The following is a 23,457-nucleotide window of genomic DNA, read 5'->3' as shown; positions in this document are numbered from 1 at the left end:
GGATACGACCTGGTTGCTACCGCCGCTGCAAGACCATCCCGCTTTGCGGCGGGCTCTGGTGAATACCAGTAGCAACTTAGAACCGGTCCACCAACACGGTCCACGCCAATCCCTCTGTCACGATGCCGGCTGGCAGGAGGTGGATCCTCTGTGCCAGAGAGGGATTGGCGTGGACCGTGCTAGTGGACCGGTTCTAAGTCACTACTGGTTTTCACCAGAGCCCGCCGCAAAGCGGGATGGTCTTGCTGCGGCGGTAGTGACCAGGTCGTATCCACTAGCAATGGCTCAACCTCTCTGACTGCTGAAGATAGGCGCGGTACAAGGGAGTAGACAGAAGCAAGGTCGGACGTAGCAGAAGGTCGGGGCAGGCAGCAAGGATCGTAGTCAGGGGCAACGGCAGGAGGTCTGGAACACAGGCTAGGAACACACAAGGAAACGCTTTCACTGGCACAATGGCAACAAGATCCGGCGAGGGAGTGCAGGGGAAGTGAGGTATAAATAGGGAGTGCACAGGTGAACACACTAATTAGAACCACTGCGCCAATCAGCGGCGCAGTGGCCCTTTAAATCGCAGAGACCCGGCGCGCGCGCGCCCTAGGGAGCGGGGCCACGCGCGCCGGGACAGGACCGACGGAGAGCGAGTCAGGTACGGGAGCCGGGGTGCGCATCGCGAGCGGGCGCCACCCGCATCGCGAATCGCATCCCGGCTGGAGGCGGTATCGCAGCGCACCGGGTCAGTGGATCTGACCGGAGCGCTGCAGTAGCGAGGGTGTAGCGAGCGCTCCGGGGAGGAGCGGGGACCCGGAGCGCTCGGCGTAACACCCTCTCTGGCACAGAGGATCCACCTCCAGCCAGCCGAATCGTGACAACCTGCAATTGAGAAAGGGAGCAGTGACTCCCGAAACGCGTCTTGCTTTATTTATTTTCTTTGATTTCTTTATGCTGTAAAAAATAAATTATTTACTTTATACCAATACCCACGACTTCGGGTTACTTCCTTGGGAGCATCTCGGCAGAGGAGGCTCACGTGGGTGCTTCGGATACCTTGCGGAATTCTACAAGGAAGGCCGGTAGGTTCGAGGAGACCGGATCATTACGATCCCAGAGAGGTGTAGCCTAGGCCAGAACTTTTCCAGACGAAAGACTGACCAGAAAATGCCACTTTAACTCGTTCCGTTGGGAACTGATCTGCCATGAGCTCCAGATGCATGGAACACTGAGTCACAAAGCCTCTACACATCTTAGGATCTCCATCAAACTTTGAAGGCAAGGATAAGCAAAGCTTGGACCCAGAAGAAATAGCTGACACAGGAGGAGGCTTAGGCACAGGTTGCTGCTGCTGTTGTTGCTGCTGAGCGGCAAGAAGCTGTGGCACCATAGCAGAAAGTTGATTCAGCTGTTGCACTTGATGAGCTAACTGCTGTGACTGTTGAGCCATGACGGTGGAAAGACTAAAACATCTGGCAGAGGCACCCCAGCAGGATCCATGGCCGGATCTTACTGTAAGGAGTCACGGCAGTTGCCAGGACACTCACGGAGGAAGTGAATCCGCTGGACCTGTGTGGCAGATGACACGGGTCGTGCCAGGGAGCGGAGTCTAATGTGCCACTGCTTTTCACCAGAGCCCGCCGCAAAGCGGGATGGTCTTGCTGCGGCAGGCAGCACCCAGGTTGCTACCCCTGGCACGACTCCACCACACAGGTGTTGCAAGGCACAGGAGGGATACAGCAACTTGTGGTCTGGATAGCAGTAGGTCAGGGCAGACGGCACAGGTGCGGAGTCAGGAACGTAGCAGGAGGTCAATAGGCAGGCGGCAAGGAGCTAGGTAAGGTCACAGAACAAGGGGTCAGGAGCACAGCAAGGCAAGACACATATAAGCTTTTTCTCAGGCACTAAGGCAAGCAAAGTTCCATCAGGGAATGACGAGAGTTGCAGGTATTTATAAGAAAAGGTGCAGGTGAATTCACTAATTAAGGGCATACCCTGGCCCTTTAAATGTAAGTGCTCCGGAGCGTGTGCCCTAGGAGGCGGGGGCACGCGTGCCAGAGCTGAGAACACGAAAGACCAGGGAGGTGAGTGACGGCTGGGATTCGCATGCGGGTGCATCCCACAATGTGAATCCCAGCCTCACCGGCAGCAGGGACATGACAGGAGAGCACTCACGGCCAGCGTGGCCGGAGCGCTGACATTACATCCGTGCTTTTCCATTTTGCAGCAACAGCAGTTTTTGCGGCCGTAAGTAAATGGATGGCAATTGTAATATCTCGGGCTGGAATTTCACTGAGGTACAGGTGCAAAAGAGCTATTTCTGGACCCCAGGGACTGGAATGCCCTTTAATTTGGCACAGGATGTAATGAACCCTGCGCCAAAACGGCAGGATTTCAAAATTGGGGAAAAAAAAGATTGTTTCAAGCATGTGATGCTCCATTAAAGGAAATCTGTCATCAGAATCACCCACACTAAACCTGTTACACAGGCTTGTAGTGCGGGTGATCCTGATTAAAACACTTCTTACCTCATTAAAAACTGTGCAGCGGTTCACCAGATATCTTCATTTTTAGTTATATGGTATTCCCAGGCTTGGGGCTCAGTGGGAGGTCCGCAGCATCAGCGCGGACTCGCTTACGTCATTTTCTCCGGGCGGAGCGGCTGCCCGGCTCAAGAATATTCATGGCTGCCTCATCGCAGTCTTCCTCCTAGTGTAGGTCACATGGGTAGCGCCGCGCATGCGCCACACGCCGTACACCCGGAAGCGGCGTTCTCCTGCATAGATAGATATGCAGGAGAATGCTGCTTCCAGATGTACGGCGCGCAGCGCATGCGCGGCGCTACCCACGTGACCTACACCAGGAGGAAGACTGTGATGAGGCAGCCATGAATATTCATGAGCCGGGCAGCCGCTCCGCCCGGCGAAAATGACGTAAGCGAGTCCGCGCTGATGCTGCGGACCTCCCACTGAACCCCAAGCCTGGGAATACCATATAACTAAAAATGAAGATATCTGGCGAACCGCTGCACAGATTTTAATGAAGTAAGAAGCATTTTAATCAGGATCACCCGCACTACAAGCCTGTGTAACAGGTTTAGTGCGGGTGATTCTGATTACAGATTTCCTTTAAACTCACCTAGGGCAAGTAACAGGTGTGGGCAATATAAAAATCAAACCTGAAAGCAGATAAAAAGGAGAGAAGTTCACTTAGTCTTTGCATTGTGTGTCTGTGTGTGCCACACTAAGCATGGGCAACAGAAAGAGGATAAGAGAACTGTCTGAGGACTTGAGAATCAAAATTGTGGAAAAATATCAACAATCTCAAGGTTACAAGTCCATCTCCAGAGATCTAAATTTGCCTTTGTCCACAGTGTGCAACATTATCAAAAAGTTTGCAACCCATGGCACTGTAGCTAATCTCCCTGGGCATGGATGGAAGAGAACAATTGATGAAAGGTGTCAATGCAGGATAGTCCCAAACAAGTTCCAAAGATATTAAAGTTGTCCTGTAGGCTCAGGGAGCATCAGTGTCAGCGCGAACTATCCGTTGACATTTAAATGAAATGAAACGCTATGGCAAGAGACCCAGGAGGACCCCACTGCTGACACAGACATGAAAAAGCAAGACTACATTTTGCCAAAATGAACTTGAGTAAGCCAAAATCCTTCTGAGAAAATGTTTTGTGGACAGATGAGACCAAGATAGAGCTTTTTGGTAAAGCACATCATTCTACTTTTTTACCGAAAATGGAATGAGGCCTACAAAGAAAAGAACACTACCTACAGTGAAATATGGTGGATGTTCAATGATGTTTTGTGGTTGTTTTGCTGCCTCTGGTACTGGGTGCCTTGAATGTGTGTAAGGCATCATGAAATCTGAGGATTACCAACGGATTTTGGGTTGCACTGTACAGCCCAGTGTCAGAAAGCTAGGTTTGTGTCCGAGATCTTGGGTCTTCCAGCAAGACAATGAGCCCAAACATACGTCAAAAAGCACCCATTCCTGCTCTTAAAATTGCTGTTGGGAAAAGGCGCCCTTCCAATAAGAGAGACCTGGAGCAGTTTGCAAAGGAAGAGTGGTCCAACATTCCGGCCAAGAGGTGTAAGAAGCTTATTGATGGTTATAGGAAGCAATTTTTTTTCAAAGGGTGTGCAATCAAATATTAACCTCTTGGGGACAAAGGGCGTACAGGTACGCCCTTGCTCCCTGGTACTAAAGGACCAAGGGCTTACCTGTACGCCTGTGGGAATTTCGGTCGCCGGGCGGGGACCGGACCGAGGTGACTGCTGATATCTATCAGCAGGCACCCCGTGCAAATGAGACGTCCCCCCCCCATGTCGGCGATCGCCGCAAATCGCCGGTGAATTCACACCGGCGATTTGCGGCTATTCTGGGTCATACGGGTCTCCGGTGATCCGGAAAATAAGGGGGATCGGGGTTGTCCAAAACACCCATGATCCCCCTGAAGGAATAAGAGTGAGGTGGCAGGGGTGCCACCCTTCGTATCCCTGCTATTGGTCGTCTAGAAGCGATGACCAATAGCAGATCGGGGGCGGAAGGGTTAACTTTCGGTTTCCCCGTTCTGCCCACTCAAAATAGGCGGGGCAGAACGGGGAAACAGAAGAGGACCGGCGCCGAAGTCCACTTACCCATTGGCGTCGGCAGCGGGCGGTGATCGACGGCAGTGAGTGACGATCGGCGGCAGAAGAGGATGGCGATGCGGCTCCCTGGATCCTATGGAAGCCGGAGAGTTGCCTAGCAACATCTGGAGGGCTACAGTTGTGGTCTATAAACTGCAGCCCTCCAGATGTTGCAAAACTACAACTCCCATCATTTCCAGACAGCTGTTTGGGCATGCTGGGATTTGTAGTTTTGCAGCAGCTGGACTGTCGCAGTTTGGAGATCACTGTGCAGTGATCTCTAAACTGTGGCCCTCTAGTTCTTGCAAAACTACACCTCCTAGCATGCCCACACAGCAGTTTGCTGTCTGGGCATGCTGGGATTTGTAGTTTTGCAACATCCGGAGGGCCACAGTTTGGAGATCACTGTGTAAACTCCTAGTGGGAAACTCACTGTAACCCGCCAGTGCGAATGTACCCTAAAAACACTACACTACACTAACACATAATAAAAGGTAAAACACTACATATACACCCCCCCTTACACTGTCCCCCCCCCCCAATAAAAATGAAAAATGTATCGTATAACAGTGTTTCCAAAATGGAGCCTCCAGCTGTTGCAAAAGTACAACTCCCAGCATGCATGGTCTGTCAGTACATGCTGGGAGTTGTAGCTTTGAAACATCTGGAGGGCTACAGTTTGGAGATCACTGTGCAGTGGTCTCTAAACTGTAGCCCTCCAGATGTTGCAAAACTGCAAATCCCAGCATGCCAAAACAGCAAACGGCTGTTTTGGCATGCTGGGAGTTGTAGTTGTGTACCTCCAGCTGTTACATAACTACATCTCCCAGCATGCCCTTTGACGATCAATACATGCTGGAAGTTGTAGTTTTGCAACAGCTGGAGGCACACTGGTTGGAAAATACTGAGTTAGGTAACAGAACCTAACTGAAAGTTATCCAACCAGTGTGCCTCCAGCTGTTGCAAAACTACAACTCCTAGCATGCAGAGACTGTCAGTGCATGCTGGGTGTTGTAGTTTTGAAACAGCTGGAGGTTTGCCACCCATGTGAATATACATTCACATGGGCAGGTTTACTGTAAGTTTTCTGCTGCAAGTTTGAGCTGCAGCAAATTTTTCGCTGCAGCGCAAACTCCTAGCGGGAAACTCACCGTAACCCGCCAGTGCGAATGTACCCTAAAAACACTACACTACACTAACACATAATAAAGGGTAAAACACTACATATACACCCCCTTACACTGTCTCCCCCCCCCAACAATAAAAATGAAAAACATATCGTATGGCAGTGTTTCCAAAAGGGAGCCTCCAGCTGTTGCAAAACAACAACTCCTAGCATTTCTGGACAGCCACTGACTGTCCAGTCAACAGCCAGTTTAGCAACAGCTGGAGGCACTCTGTTTGGGAATCACTGGTGTAGAATACCCCTATGTCCACCCCTATGCAATCCCTAATTTAGTCCTCAAATGCGCATGCTGCTTTCTCAATTCGGAGCCCTGTTGTATTTCCAGGAAACAGTGTAGGGTCACATATGGGGTATTTCCGTACTCAGGAGAAATTGCACAACAAATTTTGAGGGGGGCTTTTTCTCCTTTTACCCCTTATGAAAAGGTAAAGTTGGGGTCTACACCGGATTGTTAGTGTGAAAAAATAAAAAATTTTACACTAACATGCTGGTGTTGCCCCATACTTTTTATCTTCACAAGCGGTAAAAGGAAAAAAAGACCCCCAAAATTTGTAACTCAAATACGGAAATACCCCATATGTGGGCGTAAAATGCTCTGCTGGGGCACAACAAGGCTCAGGAGTGAGAGCACACTATGTACATTTGAGGCCTAAATTGGAGATTTGCACAGGGGGGGCTGATTTTACAGCGGTTCTGACATAAACGCAAAAAAAAAAAATACCGACATGTGACCCCATTTTGGAAACTACACCTCTCATGGAATGTAACAAGGGGTATAGTGCGCCTTAACACCCCACAGGTGTTTGACGTATTTTCATTAAAGTTGGATGGGAAAATGAAAAAAATTAAAAAAATTCACTTAAATGCTGGTGTTACCCTAAATTTTTCATTTTCACAAGGGAAAATAGGAAAAAAAAGCCCCCCAAAATTTGTAACCCCATTTCTTCTGAGTAAGAACATTTCCCATATGTGGATGTAAATCCCCATATGTGGATGCTCTGCGGGTGAACTACAATGCTCAAAAGAGAAGGAGCGCCATTGGGCTTTTGAAGAGAAAATTTGTCCGTAATTGAATGCCACGTATGTTTACAAAGCCCCCATAGTGCCAGAACAATGGACCCCTCCCCCCACATGTGACCCCATTTTGGAAACTATAGCCCTTACGTAATGTAATAAGGGGTACAGTGAGCATTTACGCCCCACAGGTGTGTGACAGATTTTTGGAACAGTGGTCCGTGAAAATGAAAAATGTAATTTTTCATTTTCTCAGCCCACTATTCCAAAGATCTGTCAAACGCCAGTGGGGTGTAAATGTTCACTGCACCCCTTATTAAATTCTGTGAGGGTGTAGTTTCCAAAATGGGGTCACATGTGGGAGGGTCCACTGTTCTGGCACCACGGGAGGCTTTGTAAAGGCACATGGCCCCTGACTTCCATTTCAAGCAAATTCTCTTTTCAAAAGTTCAATGGCGCCCCTCCTTTTCTGAGCATTGTAGTTCGCCCGCAGAGCACTTGACGTCCACACTTGGGATATTTCCATACTCAGAAGAAATGGGGTTACAAATTTTGGGGGTAATTTTCTCCTATTACCCCTTGTAAAAATGTTACATTTGGTGAAAAACAGCATTTTAGTGGAAATTTTTTTTTTCATTTACACATCCAACTTTAACAAAAAGTCGTGAAATACCTGTGAGGTGTTAAAGGAGTACTCCGGCGCGCACTATTTTCTTTTATTCCCATCAGGGCTGCAAAATAAAAGAAAACACACTTTCTCTTACCTGCCAACGAGCCCCCGGAGCTCCGGTACACTCCGGTACAGGTGTTCGGTCCCCGGGCTGTATTCTTCTTACTTCCTGATAGCCCGGCACATCACACGGAGCTTCAGCCTATCACCGTCCGCAGCGATGTCCCGCCTCGGCCGGTGATAGGCTGAAGCTCCGTGTGACGTGCCGGGCTAACAGTAAGTTTTTTTTTGCTGTTCTGGCACTATAGGGGCTTCCTAAATGCGACATGCCCCCCAAAAAACCTTTCAGCAAAATTTGCTTACCAAAAGCCAAATGTGACTCCTTCTCTTCTGAGCATTGTAGTTCGCCCGCAGAGCATTTTATGTCCTAACATGGGGTATTTCCATACTCAGAAGAGATGGGGTTACAAATTTGGAGGGGCTTTTTCTCCCATTAACCTTTATTAAAAAAAATGGTAAATTTGGGGGGGGGGGGAATGCACTTTAGTGAAAATTTTTTTTTTCATTTACACATCCGACTTTAACGAAAAGTCATCAAACACCTGTGGGGTGTTAAGGCTCACTGGACCCCTTGTTACATGCCTTGAGGGGTGTAGTTTCAAAAATGGTATGCCATGTGGGGTTTTTTCTGCTGTTCTGGCACCATAGGGGCTTCCTAAATGCGACATGCCCCCCAAAAACCATTTCAGAAAAACTCACTCTCCAAAATCCCATTGTCGCTTCTTCCCTTCTGAGCCCTCTACAGTGCCCGCCGAACACTTGACATACACATATGAGGTATTTCCTTACTCAAGAGAAATTGGGTTACAAATTTTGAGATGGTTTTTCTCCTTTTACCCCTTGTAAAATTTCAAAAACTGGGTCAATGAGATTTTGAATTTTCTCCTTCAATTTGCTGCTATTCCTGTGAAACACCTAAAGGGTTAACACACTTACTGAATGTCATTTTGAATACTTTGAGGGGTGCAGTTTTTTATAATGGGGTCATTTGTGGGTATTTCTAATAAGAAAGCCCTTAAAATCCACTTCAAACCTGAACTGGTCCATGAAAAATTCAGATTTTGAAAATTTTGTGAAAAATTGGAAAATTGCTGCTGAACTTTGAAGATCTCTGATGTCTTCCAAAAGTAAAAACATGTCAATTTTATGATGCAAACATAAAGTAGACATATTGTATTTGTGAATCAAAATATAATTTATTTGGAATGTCTATTTTACTTACAAGCAGAGAGCTTCAAAAATGCTAAATTTTCAATTTTTTTTATCAAATTTTGGAATTTTTCACCAAGAATTGATGCAAGTATCGACAAAATTTTACCACTAACATAAAGTAGAATATGTCACGAAAAAACTATCTCGGAATCAGAATGAAAGGTAAAAGCATCCCAGAGTTATTAATGCTCAAAGTGAAAGTGGTCAGATGTGCAAAAAACGCTCTGGTCCTACAGTGAAAATTGTCCTGGTCCTTAAGGGGTTAAAGGGGTACTCCCGTGGAAAACCTTTTTTTTAATTATTATTATTATTATTATTAACTGGTGCCAGAAAGTTGAACAGGTTTGTAAATCACTTAGATTAAAACATCTTAATCCTTCCAGTACTTTTTAGGGGCTGTATACTAAAGAGAAATCCAAAAAAGAAATGCATTTCCTCATGACCACAGTGCTCTCTACTGACCTCTGCTGTCCATTTTAGGAACTGTCCAGAGCAGGAAAAAATCCCAATAATTTTGTCCAGCCCATTTTTGGAGTTTGGTGTGACATTATGTCCAATTTGCTTTTTTCCTCCCTTTTTTGGTTTAGTTCCAATACACACAAAGGGAATAAACATGTGTATGGCAAATCCTTCATTTTCTAGAAAAATTTCAGGTGTGCCAACATTTACGGCCATGACTGTATATGTAACAAGGTGCCCGCTTTCTTATTACAGCACCAACATTCGCTGGAGTGGTCAGGGTTTATTTTTGAGAGTTTCGATGGGGTTAAGTATCACCTATATAAGACTTTCCTTACTGCATCAAATGAGTAATGTTGTGCGATACTTTTGAACTCAAGCTGAAAGCGTGGGTCCAATGCTCCCTACTAAAGGCATGGGTCCAGTGCTCCCTAGTAGCAGGCAAGTAAAGCGTTATAGACCCTAGCTATGCCCCTGTTAGTTAAGCTCGGGTTAGAAAAAAAATTGCTGTATAGGGATTTGTTTCATATATATGGAATTTTTAAAGATTAAATGTTATGTCTTATTTGTAAATATTTATAGAATTCTGTGGATGGTAATGAAAATTTCTGGACTATACTCTGGAATGAAAGCAGCCCCTTCTCGTCTGCAATGTCTGAGTATGACGAAATGCCCCGCACCTTCCAAAGCGTAAAGTTGATATTAGGAATTTGAGCTTGTACAACATCCAGGGGCATATCCCTAAGGCCTAGTGGGAAAATAAAATTTTTAACAATGGGAAGAGACCAAGTACGGAAGGCGGCTGCCATCGTAGGAGAACCAATATATAGGGGCTTATTTTACACCCGAGAAATCCACAGTTCTGTGGATAAAGAATCAGATTCAACCCAGGAAGATGTTTACCCATTGCTTGGTGTGATTATTTACCCACGAGGATTTAACCTGATCCCTTATTGAGGCTCTATAATAGCGTCCCAAGTCTGGACAGCCCATTCCATTACTCTCCACTGGGAAACACAAACACCTCAGGGCCACTCTATTCCTTTTATAGTTCTTCCAAACATATTGAGTTAAAAGACACTGCAAGGCTTGAATTTTGTAAATAGAACTAGTACAGGCAAATTCCTAAAGTAGTAAAGGATTTTAGGTATTAAAAACATTTTTGTAGCTGCAATTCTGCATGTGAGTATGTGAGTATGCTTAATCTTGTCTTCTTCTGACCCCTATAACACTCAAATATAGGGGCGCATGAGGGTTCTTTTTTTTTTTTTTTTGCACCATGATATGTAGTTTTTTTATCTGCATTTTTTCAGCATTGCTACGGCCAGCCAAGACCCACAGCTAATGCCAGGCACTGCCGCTTGGGCCGATGCCCAGCATTAACACTTCAGATGCCATGATCAAAGTTGATTGCGCGTCTAAACTGAAAGTAAAACTATCGTGGCATTTCAGTTGAGCTGATCGGGACTATCGCGACAGAATCATGATGTCCCGATCAGCTTACTGGACGACGGGAGGGTCCTCACCTGCCTCCTCGTCATCCAATCGGTTATCTACTGCTCCATGCACAAGCAATAAGCCCTCATATAGCCCCATACGCAGAAAAATAAAAAAGTTATAAACATATTTTTGCAGTTAGTGCTGCGGTCAGACTTGCTGACCGCAAGCGAATCCCTCTCTCTGCTGCCAGCGCCGCTTTGGTTTGCATCCCGTGATGCGAACGCACGCGGTTGCCGGGTCTCCCCTCACCTCCTCGCTGCTATGCCTCCTTTGCTCTCTGTGTCCACCGGTACGCGCGTCCCTGCCTCCTAGGGCGCGCACACGGTGGCTCTTTAAAGGGCCAGCGCACCATTAATTGGTGCTAGTGTGGTTTGACCCTATATAACCCCGCACTTCATTTAATCCTTGCCGGATCTTTGTTCCTTTTTTTCCTAAGAGAAAGTGTTTACTTGTGTCATGCCTAGCCGTGTATCTGACCCAATGCTACGTATCCTGACCTTGCTCCTGTGCTGCCTGCCTTCTGACCTCTTGCTACGTGTCCTGCCTGTCCTGACTTTGTTTGTGCCTCATCCTTCCTGCACTATACCTCGGCTACCTTTGGGGACGAGTCGTATCAGGGGTTGCGACCTGGGTGCCGCTTGCCGCAGCAGGTCCATCCCGCTTTGCGGAGAGCTCTGGTGAAAACCAGCGGCACCTTAGACTCCTCTCCCTGGTATGGCTCACGCCATCATCCTCACAGGTCAGTGGATCCACCTCACCACAGCTGTTACAGTAAGATCCGGCCATGGATCCCGCCGGGGTGCCTCTGCTGGATGTTTCTGACCTTACTTCTATTGTGGCCCAACAGTCCCAGCAAATTGCACAACAAGCACAGCAGTCTAATCAACTGTCCGCGATTATGCAGCAGCTACTCACGGTCCAGCAGCAGCAACTACAGCAGCAGCAACAACAGCAGCAACAGCCTCAACCAGCTCCTGGCTTCTGAACTTGACTGGAATAATTCAGCCCTTTGTGCCACCTTAAAAACAGACCTTTCCAGCAGGGTCAAAGATGCTTTGGTCACACGGGATCCTCCTTCTACCTTGAGTAAACTTATTCTCCTGTCCACTCGTATTGATGTGCGCTTTGCTGAGAGGAACTTCGTCTTGAGCGTGAACCTGCTCTTACTCATCGTTTTCCTCGTCTGGCACCAGTGTTCCAGCGGACTCCTCTGCCACCTGCCTTACCTCCTGCTGAAGAAGCTATGCAAGTGGACTACACTCACCTGTCACAGCATGAGAGGTCCCACAGACATGAGGAAAATCTTTGTCTCTATTGTGCCAATCCGGAACATTTCCTCAAAGACTGTTCTCTTTTCCGGGAAACGCACGGACCTAGGGCACTTTGGAGAGGCGTCCCTAGATGAGAATATCTCCTCTCCTTGTTTGTCTATGCCAGTCCAAATCTACACCCCTTCCGGGACTTTGTTTCATGCCTCTGCTTTCTTGGACTCTGGTCCTGCAGGGAATTTCATCAATGCATCCCTGGTCCACAAGTATCGTCTTCCAGTGACACAGCTGAGCAAACCCCTTTACATTTCCTCCATAAACGGTGAAAGTTTGAACCTCGTGGTACAATACCGCACGGATCCTCTGACGAAGCACGTGGGAGTTTTACACAAAGAGAGGATCAGGTTCTATGTGCTTCCTTTCTGTACTTCTGTGGTTCTCTTGGGTTTACCTTGGTTGCAACTACATGCACCGGTTCTCAATTGGCAAACTGGTGAAGTCAAGGCTTTCAGAATCTCCGCTTGTTGGCACCACAATTGAAGCGATCTCTTCCTTCACCTTCTTCTGTGCCGGGTCTGCCCTCTCCTTATCAGGACTTTACTGATGTGTTTTGTGAGAAACAGGCCAAAAGTCTTCCTCCACATCGACCCTATGATTATCCTATTGAGCTTCTGCCTGGTACCACTCCTCCCCGAGGGTGAATCTACCCCCTGTCGGTGCCTGAAATGCAAGCCATGTCTCAGTATATTAAGGAAAACCTCCAGAAGTGTTTTATCCGGAAATCCTCCTCTCCTGCCAGAGCTGAATTCTTTTTTGTGGAGAAAGATGGCTCTCTTCGCTTTTGCATTGACTACCGTGGTCTCAATAAAATTACCATCAAGAATCAGTTTCCTTTACTTCTCATTTCTGAGCTCTTTGGACAACTGCAGGGAGCCAAGGTCTTCACCAAATTGGAACTGCGAGGAGTGTATAATTTAATCAGGATTCGAGAAGGAGACGAATGGAAGACGGCTTTTAATACACGTGATGGGCACTTTGAGTACTTAGTGATGCCATTTGGACTCTGTAACGCCCCAGCGGTCTTTCAAGAATTTGTAAACAACATCTTCCGGGATCTTCTTTACACTTGTGTCGTGGTCTATTTAGATGACATCTTGATCTTCTCGCCCAACTTGGAGGCACATCGCACTCACGTGCGCCAGGTCTTATGTCGCCTGCGGAATAATCATCTTTATGCCAAACTCGAGAAATGACTCTTTGAGAAGACGAGTCTTCCGTTCCTGGTTACATAATCTCTAGCCAAGGCCTACAGATGGATCCAGTCAAGTTGTCTTCGGTACTCAATTGGCCACGCCCTTCTGTCCTACGGGCCATACAGCGTTTTCTTGGATTTGCTCATTTATTATAGACAGTTCATTTCACATTTCTCCTCCTTGATTGCTCCGATTGTGGCTCTCACTAAGAAAAACAATAATTCTACGTCCTGGTCCCCAGAAGTAGAAGAGTCTTTTACCCATTTGAAATCTGCCTTTGCTTCTGCACCTGTTCTGTCTAGACCCGATCCAGAAAAGCCATTCTTTCTTGAAGTAGATGCCTCATCCATAGGAGCTGGCGCCATCTTAACTCAAAAGACCTCCAGGGGTAAAACAGTGACTTGTGGCTTCTTTTTTAAGACAGTCTCACCTGCTGAGAGGAACTAGTCTATTGGAAATCAGGAACTCTTGGCCATTAAGCTTGCCTTAGAAGAGTGGCGTCACTTGGAAGGATATACTCATCCAGTCAGTATCTACACGGACCATAAAGATCTTTTATATCTTCAGTCAGCACAACGTCTGAACCCCCAAGCAGGCCAGATGGTCTCTTTTCTTTTCCCGGTTTAATTTCTTTATAAATTTTTGACCTGCGGACAAAAATGTCAGAGCTGATGCTCTCTCTAGAGCTTCTGATGTAAAAGGTCTGGATTCTACTCCTCGGCATATTGTTCCTCCTGAACGAATGATTATGGTGGCACCTGTTGTTCTTCAGCAAGTTCCTCCAGGGAAGTCTTTTGTGCCTCCTCGTCTGAGACACAAAGTGTTGAGTTGGGGCCATTCTTATTTACTAGCCTGGCATGCTGGAGTACAGAAGTCCATTCAATTGATCACCCGACATTACTGGTGGCCGAATCTGGAGCGTGATGTCACTGATTTTGTACGTTCCTGTACTACCTGTGCCCGTGACAAGACTCCACGGCTCAAGCCTGCAGGTATTTTACTTCCTTTGCCTATCCCAGAGTGACCTTGGTCACAAATTGCTATTGACTTAGTCACCGATCTGCATCCCACCTGCAACAACATAGTCATTTGGGTGGTCGCTTTTCCACGATGGTTCATTTTGTGCCCCTCCCTGGACTTCCTTCTGCTCCACAGCTGGCAGATCAATTCCTTCGACATATCTTTCATTTACATGGCCTACCATTGTCTCACATTGTCTCTCACATCGTGGGGTTCAGTTTGTTTCCAAATTCTGGCGGGCTCTCTGCTCTCGTCTCAAGATCAAGCTTGACTTCTCTTCTGCATACCACCCCCAGTCCAACGGTCAGGTAGAGAGGGTGAATCAAATTCTCTGAGATTATCTTTGTCATTTTGTTTCTGCTTGACAAGATGATTGGGCCAATCTCCTTCCCTGGGAAGGGTTTTCGTATAACCACCGCATAAGCCAGAGTCGTATCAGGGGTAGCAACCTGGGTGCTGCCTGCCGCAGCAAGCCCATCCCCCTTTGTGGCGGGCTCTGGTGAAAACCAGCGGCACCTTAGACTCCGCTCCCTTGTATGGCCCACGCCATCATCCTCACAGGTCAGTGGATCCACCTCACCACAGCCATTACACATACTAATTTTGGTGCATGTAGTTATAATTTTTTTTAAGTAGTAAAATAAATAAAACTTATAGAAATTGGGTATCCCTGTAACCGTATGGACCTACAAAATGAAAATAGTATGTTATTTTTACTGAAAAGTGCACTGCATAGAAATGAAAGCCCTAAAAATTAGCAAAATGGCGTTGTTTTTTTTTTCATTTCACCCCACAAATAATTTTTTTTGTTTCGCCACAGATTATATTATAAAAAAAGTAGTCATTACAAAATAAAATTGCTGACGCAAAAAACTTTATTATTTTTATAAGATGAGGAGGAAAAAAGAAAGTGCAAAAAGATGAGGAGGAAAAACGAAAGTGCAAAAACAAAGATTGTTTTGAGTCCTTAAGGTGAAAATGGGCTGAATTCTTAAGGGGTTAATCTCTTATTAACACTTTTATGAAATGTTATTTACAATTTTTTTGTCCCCATAGGGGACTATTACATGTAATCTTTCCATTGCAAACACTGTTCATTGCTATGCCATAGCATGGTATTGATCAGTGTTATTGGTGCCCTGCTTCTCCAGGCTGCATTGACTCGATGACCTAAGGGCACAAATTCAGGTGAGGGTCCTCTGGCTGTTATGCAGACTAATTGGAACCCTGCGATCGAGGTTTGGTGGTCCCGATCAGCCTTTCTAAAGAATCAGCTATGAAATTTTAACACATTTAGGCTCCTTTCACACTGCCGTCAGTGCCCGGCAGTGTGACGGCTGTTAGAAGATAGCGGGAGAAAAATTAGTGCTTGCAACGACTTTTTCTCCCGCTTTCTCCCAGGTGAATAATGGCCACAATAACGGACATCAGAGAATCCCATTCAAGTGAATGGGATCCTCTGTGCCCGCTATGCCTCCCGTTGGGCTCAGTCACGCTAACGGCGGTTAACACCTTAAGGACCATGGACGTGTATACACGTCCAGGCTGAATGCACATTCAGCCATTAGGACGTGTATACTCGTCCATGGCTTTCGAGGGTGCTGCCCAGTGCACCCATGAGATTGTGGCAGGGACTCGGCTGTAACACACAGCCGGGACTCTGCCGCACTGCCGCGGGCTGTAAGTGTAATGACAGAGGGAGGGAGCTCCCTCTGTCACCCGTGCAGCACCCCGCAGCGCGATCGCGGGGTGCTGTGTGTGATCCCCGGCGGGCGGGGACCTGCCGCACTGCCGGGACCGAAGACAACTTCGGTCCCGGCAAATTAACCCTTACAGCCGTGGTCGGAAGCGACCGCGAGCTGTAAGGAGTTTTGACAGAGGGAGGGGGCTCCCTCTGTCTCTCCTATAGCACCCTGCAACGACCGCAGGGTGCTGCTGCATACCTGGGCAGCCGGGGGTCTTTACTAGGACCCCCAGGTCTGCCCTGGTTATTGCCTGTGAGGACGTGCCAGAGGCACGTCCTCATATGCTGCCTGCTAGTGTAAAACTAGCAGGCAGCATATAGTTGCAATGCTTTGAAATACTAAGTATTCCAAAGCATTAAAAAAAAGTGTAAAAAAATATAAAATAAATAAAAGTGTAAAAAAGAAAGTGTAAAGACAATAAGTGTAAAAAAAAAAAGTGTAACAAAATGTTAAAACTTTTTTTTAAAGTGTAAAAAAATATAAATAAATATAATCAAAAATAAATATAATCAAAAATAAAAATGCATAATGTGTGGGATCACATGGCGCACATCCGCAGCATATTACGTGCTGCGGATGCCCGAAACAGTCGCAATAATGAGCTCCCTGCTGCGGCTAGGTAGCTTTATGTGTCCACTCATAGTGGCGGATTTCCCGCCGGCAGTCATGAGCGGACACATTGAGCTACCCAGCCACAGCAGTGATCTCGCCCTTGTGACTGCGGTGTGAAATAAGCCACGGATGTGCTGTATGTGCTCCTACACTGCGGTCCCGTTCATACTGCGTTTCCGCAGTGTTAGAGGTATCCGTCAGCATCACGTAAAAAAGAGTGATGCTGACGTATACTGTAGCAGCTCCATCCATTTCTGAATGAGACGGGTACAGTATACATTGGCATCCCTTTTTTGACATGACAACGGACACCGATACTGCAGAAACGCAGTATGAATGGGGACTATTCATATAATGATGTCCTGAAAGCCAAAGGGGGCTCCTCTCCTTCTTGGTCCTACCAGGCGGTCAGGCAACCAGATATGGCCTGAGTAGGGGTACTGCCCAGCCCGGGACGAATAGTGTGATAAAATATGGGCGCATTTCCTCCATTTCAAAAGCGACGTACCAAAATGATGTTCCACAAATAAAGAATTTGTGGGGAAAAAAAAGCTAATTTCTATTTTTTTCCATTGACTTTGAAATAATTCTAGCCACACAATAAGGGCTCAACGTGCTCACTTTTGCCCTAGGTGAATACTTTAGGGGGTGTAGTTTTGAAAATGGGGTCAAATCTGGTAGTGCAGTATTGTTCTGACAGCTGGAATGCTTTGCAAGATGAAGTGCGGACTATAATTTGTATAATGATATCCTGAAAGCCAAATGGTGCTCCTCTCCTTTTGGGTCCCACCGTGTGGCCATGCAACCAAATATGGTCTAAGCGGAGGTATTACCGAACACGGGACGAGCAGCGTAATAAAATATGGGGCGCATTTTCTACTTTTCAGATGCAATGTACAAAAAATATGTCCCACAAATAATGCATTTGTGGAAAAAAAAAAATTTAAAATTTTTCCACTGACATTGTATCCATTCCAGCCACACAAAAAGGACTCAAAGTACTCACTTTTGGTCTAGATGAATACTTTAGGGGGAGTAGTTTCCAAAATGGGGTCACTTGTGGGGGTGCGGTATGGTTCTGGCAGCTAAAACCCTTTGCAGGCATGAAGTGCGGCCTACAATCCATTCGGCCTAAAATTATGCCCTGAAAGCCAAATGGCGCTCCTCTGCTTCTGGGTCCTAATACGCCGCCAAGGAACCAAATATGGCCTAAGCGGGGATATTTCCAAACACGGGCCGAGTAGCTTAATAAAATATAGGGTGCATTTCTTGCAATATCAGAAGTGATGTACAAAAAATATGTCCCACAAATGATGCATTTGTGAAAAATTGCAAATTTTGAATTTTTAACACTGACTTTGTAATAATTCCTGCCAAAAAACTATAGTGTTAAAATACTCACCCCTAACGAATACCTTTAGGGGTCTAGTTTTTAAAATGGGGTCATTTGGGGGGGTGTTCCTATGTTCTACCACCTTTAAACTTCTGCAAACCTTGCATAGCACATAAAAAAAGATGTACTTTTCAAATTTTCAATTTAAATTGTTAGGCTTCTAATTAATTTAAAATGTTAATTAAAAACAAAAAATGCTGTCAAAATAAAGTTGACATCTGAAAGTATAAGTTTCGTAAACTATTTGGTCAGTAAGTATAAATATATGCAACCTATTAGTGTTAAAATAGCAAAAAATCGTACATTTTTAAAAAATGTCATGATTTTTTGCATTGTAAAAAAAAATACAAATGATATTGGCTTACTTTTACTATCTACATGAAGGACAACTTGTGACAAAAAAACAATGTCAGAATTATTGTGATTGGCAAAACTTTACCAGAGTTATTCTCTAATAAAGACAGACATCCCCCATTTGAAAAAACAGGCCTGGTCTTTCAGGGGCCTACAGGTTTACTTGTGCTGGTCCTTAAGGGGTTAAAGGCAGCAGTGTGCAAGTAGCCTGATGCCACAATAAACTTGACATTAGCAGTGGGTGAGTCCTGGCTGCTGATACTCATGGAAATTTGTCAATGTTGGTGTAGGTAGAAGTTTTTTGGAGATCGTTTTGGTTGGTCTAAATTTGGTTCAATTTCACTGTATTGGTGTATTTTATACTTGTGCAAGGCACATGATAAATTTTGTGCAAAGTTCTAAATCTCCACACAGTTCTATTTGTACACCTGAGCTGCACCTCACAGGAAAAGTGGACACAGGGATTTTGTTTTATTGCTTTGAGGCCAGGATTTCATTGAAATTTTTTGTCCACCAGCAAATACACCTCAGCTTTTCCCCTCTATTTTCAGTTTCAGCCAGATACCAACCAAGCAGCAACAGCCTAATGTTAGCGCTAGCTGATTTTGAGGCTAACTCTAAGCCCCGGCTTAGTAATGGATTCCGTCTATAAGACAGCTTCCACTACTAAGCCTGAAAAAAAATTGAAATTTTTTATTTAAAAAAACACTTCCCCACAGCCCTTGTTAACCATTTTATTGAAATTTTAAAAACTCTGGTCATCGTCGCAGTTCACTGAATCTGACGTAGTCCACCACATTCATGTATCTGAAATGAGAAGAAAAGAAAAACAAGAAATATGGGTTAGTACATTTTTTGCCCTCCCCCCTGGGGAGAGCACACATAGAGCAGTGTGTTCCTAAACAGGGAGCCTCTGATTGTTGCTAAACTACAACTCCCATCATGGGGTGCTGTAGTTAAGCAACAGCTGGAGTCTCCCTGTTTGGGAACACACTGCCAGAAAGGCTCTGTTCTCATTATGCAAAACGCAAAATGAGAACACAGTTAGGCCTGGACTGTGTAGCTCTGCCCCCTAATGGCATCATCACTAGGGGGTGGAGCAGTAAAGGTCACAAAGGGTCTCAGGAGTGAGACCCCCTTTCGATTTGTCCCTCTGCCCTTGGACTACTACTCTCATCATGGTACAGAGTCTGTCCATGATGGGAGTAGTAGTCCTAAAAGTCCCGCAGCTGGGGGATGTGCAATTGCCATCCCTCAGTGCTGCAGTTCTACCACTAGTCCCATCATGGGACAGACTCTGAGGGGCAGATCGCAGCAGGTCATTCTCCAGAAACCCGCTGTGATCCGCATTTATTAACTGTAAAACCAGCAGCGCCTGCAGCTCCACTGAGCTCCCCGCCAGCTCCTGTATACAGCTCCCATAATTCATAATCCCCGCCACAAGGAGACAGGAGCTCTGATTGGTGAATAGCTATTCACCAATCAGAGCTCTTGTCTCCGACGGCAGGGATTATGAATTGTGACAGCGTATACAGTTTTTCCCGCCGTGTGCCGGTGTGCATCGCAGTGGAGCCGCATGTGCCACTGGCTTTTACAGTTAACAAATGCGGATCGCAGCAGGTCTCTGGAGAATGACCAGGTGCGATCTTCCCCTCAGCCCCTGGACTATAACTCCCATCATGGACAGAGTCTGTCCATGATGGGAGTAGTAGTCCTAACTGTCCCAAAATAGTCCCGCAGCCGGGGGGGGGGGGGGGAGTGCAAGTGCCGTCTCTCAGTGCTTCGGTACTACAACTACTCCTATCATGGGACAGGCTCTGTCCCATGATGGGAGTAGTTGCAGTTTAGCAGTGTTCAGGGACAGCTCTTGCATCCCCCGGCTGTCTCGGTAGAACACTTTCCTACGTGTCCTTTTTTTATGTATTTTTGAGTAAAAAAAAACATATTTATGCAAAAAAATATGTCTAAACAAAAAAAACACACATGATAAATTAGCATCCACTGTAAAATGTATTCCACAATACACAAAAAAATAGAGTACTTGCTTTTCGCTCTATCAAAAAAGACGCAATGAAAGTCACTGTGAAATGCTTGCACCAAAAAATGTACACAAGAAAAATGGGTAAACCCAATGATAAATCTCCCCCATGGAGTATGAAGCATGCTTACGTCATGAATGTGCTTCACACATCTGGACTGTGACCAGGTCGTACGTATATGCTCTCATTTAAAAAATAGTAATAATAATACTAAAGCCTCAGAAAGATGAAGGCAGGATAAATAAATTCCTCCTATGGCTTTAACCACTTAAAGAGGTACTCCGGGGAACTAAATCCATAGCCCATGCTTTCCCTCTCACCAACCTATGCATTCGTCTAAATATAATTCATTAGCTATATACAACAGTTTTCCTCTTTCAGCTGTTACTTACATGCAGGAAGTGTGAGAAAAATTCATTTTTTAGATCCACGTTGTCTCCTCAGTGAGAGCAGCCCCTCCCATCAAGACAACATCACCTGATCTATGTCTGATTTCTGTTTGGGCGAGAGCACTGGCTGTACAGCCACACCTCCCCTCCCCTCACTGTGTGAGGACCTTGTGAGAGAAAACATTTTTAGTCACAACTGAGCACATAGCTGCAGTTTTTCTCTTGAATATGCTGCCATTCCGAACACACAAATATTTATAGCAGGAGGAGGTATAGAAGAAAAGACATGTACAGTGGCCCAGATTTATCAAACTGTGAAAAAGTGGAGAGATTTCCCCATATGCAGCCAATCACAACTAGCTTGTTAGCTGGTTGCTGTGGGAAAATCCCTCCACTTTTTCTCTCACACAGTTTGATAAATCTCCCCCAGTGTGTGTGTGTGTGTGATCTGCATTGTCTGCTAGAGATGAGCGAACTTACAGTAAATTCGATTCATCACGAACTTCTCGGCTCGGCAGTTGATGTCTTTTCCTGCATAAATTAGTTCAGCTTTCCGGTGCTCCCGTGGGCTGGAAAAGGTGGATACAGTCCTAGGAGACTCTTTCCTAGGACTGTATCCACCTTTTCCAGCCCACGGGAGCACCGGAAAGCTGAACTAATTTATGCAGGAAAAGTCAGCTACTGCCGAGCCGAAAAGTTCGTGACGAATCGAATTTACTGTAAATTCGCTCATCTCTAGTGTCTGCACACAGATAGTGAAAGCAGTTGGCTGGCAGCCATTACACAGAGCTGAATTCTGGGAGTTGTAGTCTGTGCTGCAGATAAGGAGAAAAAAGTATTTAGGAGACATCAGGGGCCAAAGGAACTGACAAAATCACATGAATAACTACAGGGACACAGAACAGGTATTGTGATGGCTTTGGGGCATTTTTATTTTTCTTAACTTCCCCGGAGTACCCCTCTAAGGACTCAGAGCGTACCTGTACACCCTGAGTCCACTCCCTTTCTATAACGCATCATAGTGGGTCGGACCCGTAGCTAATAGCACACGGCACTGATCGTGGTGCCGCACGCTATTAACCCTTTAGATGTGGCGTTCAAAGTTTATCACCGCGTCTAAAGTGAAAGTAAACATATCCTGGCTAGCTCAGTCGGCTGTTCGGGACCGCCGCAGTGAAATCGCAGCGTCTCGAACAACTGGAACACACAAGGAGGGCCTCTACCTTCCTCCTGTTTGTGCGATCGCCGAATGACTGCTCAGTGCCTGAGATCCAGGCATGAGCAGTCAAGCGGCAGAATCATTGATCAATGTTATCCTTTGGGATAACAATGATCAATGTAAAAGTTCAGTGTGTGCAGTGTTATAGTCCCCTATAGGAGCTATAACATTGCAAAAAAAAAGTGGAAAAAAAAGTTAATAAAAATAATTTAACCCCTTCCCTAATAAAAGTTTGAATCACCCCCCTTTTCCCATAAAAAAAACTGTGTAAATAAAAATAAACATATGTGGTATTGTCGCGTGCAGAAATGTCCGAATTATGAAAATATATTATTAATTAAACCGCACGGTCAATGGTGTACGCGCAAAAAAATTCCAAAGTCCAAAATAGCTTATTTTTGGTAACTTTTTATATGGTGAAAAAAAGAATAAAAAGCGATCAAAATGTCCGATCAATACAAAAATGGTAGCGCTAAAAACTTCAGATCATGGTGCATAAAAATTAGCCCTCATACCGCCCCATACGCGGAAAAATAAAAAAGTTATAGGGGTCAGAAGATGGCAATTTTAAATGTATTAATTTTCGTGCACATAGTTGTGATTTTTCCCCGAAGTACAACAAAATCAAACCTAAATAAGTAGGGTATCATTTTAATCGTATGGACCTACAGAATAAAGATAAGGTGTCATTTTTACCGAAAAATTTACTGCGTTGAAACGGAAGCCTCCCAAAGCTACAAAATGGCGTTTTTTCTTCAATTTTGTCACACAATGATTTTTTTTTAATGACTTTTGGGTAAAATGACTGATGTCATTACAAAGTAGAATTGGTGGCGCAAAAAAATAAGCCATCCTATGGATTTTTACGTGCAAAATTGAAAGAATTATGATTTTTTTAAAGGTAAGGAGGAAAAAACGAAAGTGCAAAAACCCTGAGTCCTTAAGGGGTTAATGCGAGTACGCCATGGTATATGTCAGCATACCTATTTAATACTGATGATGGAGCAGCAGAGTGATATGAATGAGGCCTACGTGTGTGTTCTTCAATGCTATAGTTTGCTGTTAGAAGCCTATTTCTCATAGTAAAGCTTGGTAATATAATCCACAAGGATTTCTTATATAATTGTACAATGGAACAATCTAGAACGTCCATGTTCTGTCACAACTATAAAAGAGAAAACACATCTTCTGTTCACATTCTCTGTCATTCACCCTCACGGCGTTACGGGCAGACTCACTAGAGATCTTTTCTAGCCAATCACAGACAAATATGTTATGAGCGGCAGTTACAGTAGCCAATCAGCTTCCAGGCAATATACACTGCCTAGTATCCTTGTTGCTATTGGGGTTGCTAGGCAGAGGACGGCGCGCTCGCTCCATCAGCAGCTCGCCGTATCCTGGGCTCCTTAGCGACGAGTGGGCGGGACATTGGA

The 23,457-nt window shown here is 45.5% G+C and overlaps 1 long non-coding RNA gene across 1 annotated transcript; it reads right to left on the bottom strand.

Annotated features, from left to right (window-relative positions):
* Positions 1 to 18,806: 18,806 nt before the first annotated feature.
* On the bottom strand, positions 18,807 to 23,216 carry LOC130283299 (uncharacterized). The gene is made up of 3 exons (XR_008846636.1): positions 23,008 to 23,216; positions 20,809 to 20,972; positions 18,807 to 19,184 (listed from the first exon to the last, which is right to left on the bottom strand). It is a non-coding gene; the product is annotated as an uncharacterized LOC130283299 (long non-coding RNA).
* Between the last annotated feature and the right edge of the window lie 241 nt (positions 23,217 to 23,457).

Source organism: Hyla sarda, chromosome 1 (genome assembly GCF_029499605.1).
Source record: "Hyla sarda isolate aHylSar1 chromosome 1, aHylSar1.hap1, whole genome shotgun sequence".
NCBI lineage: Eukaryota > Metazoa > Chordata > Amphibia > Anura > Hylidae > Hyla > Hyla sarda.
Note: the sequence above shows the minus strand (reverse complement) of the source record. Positions and strands in the feature narration are given on the sequence as shown.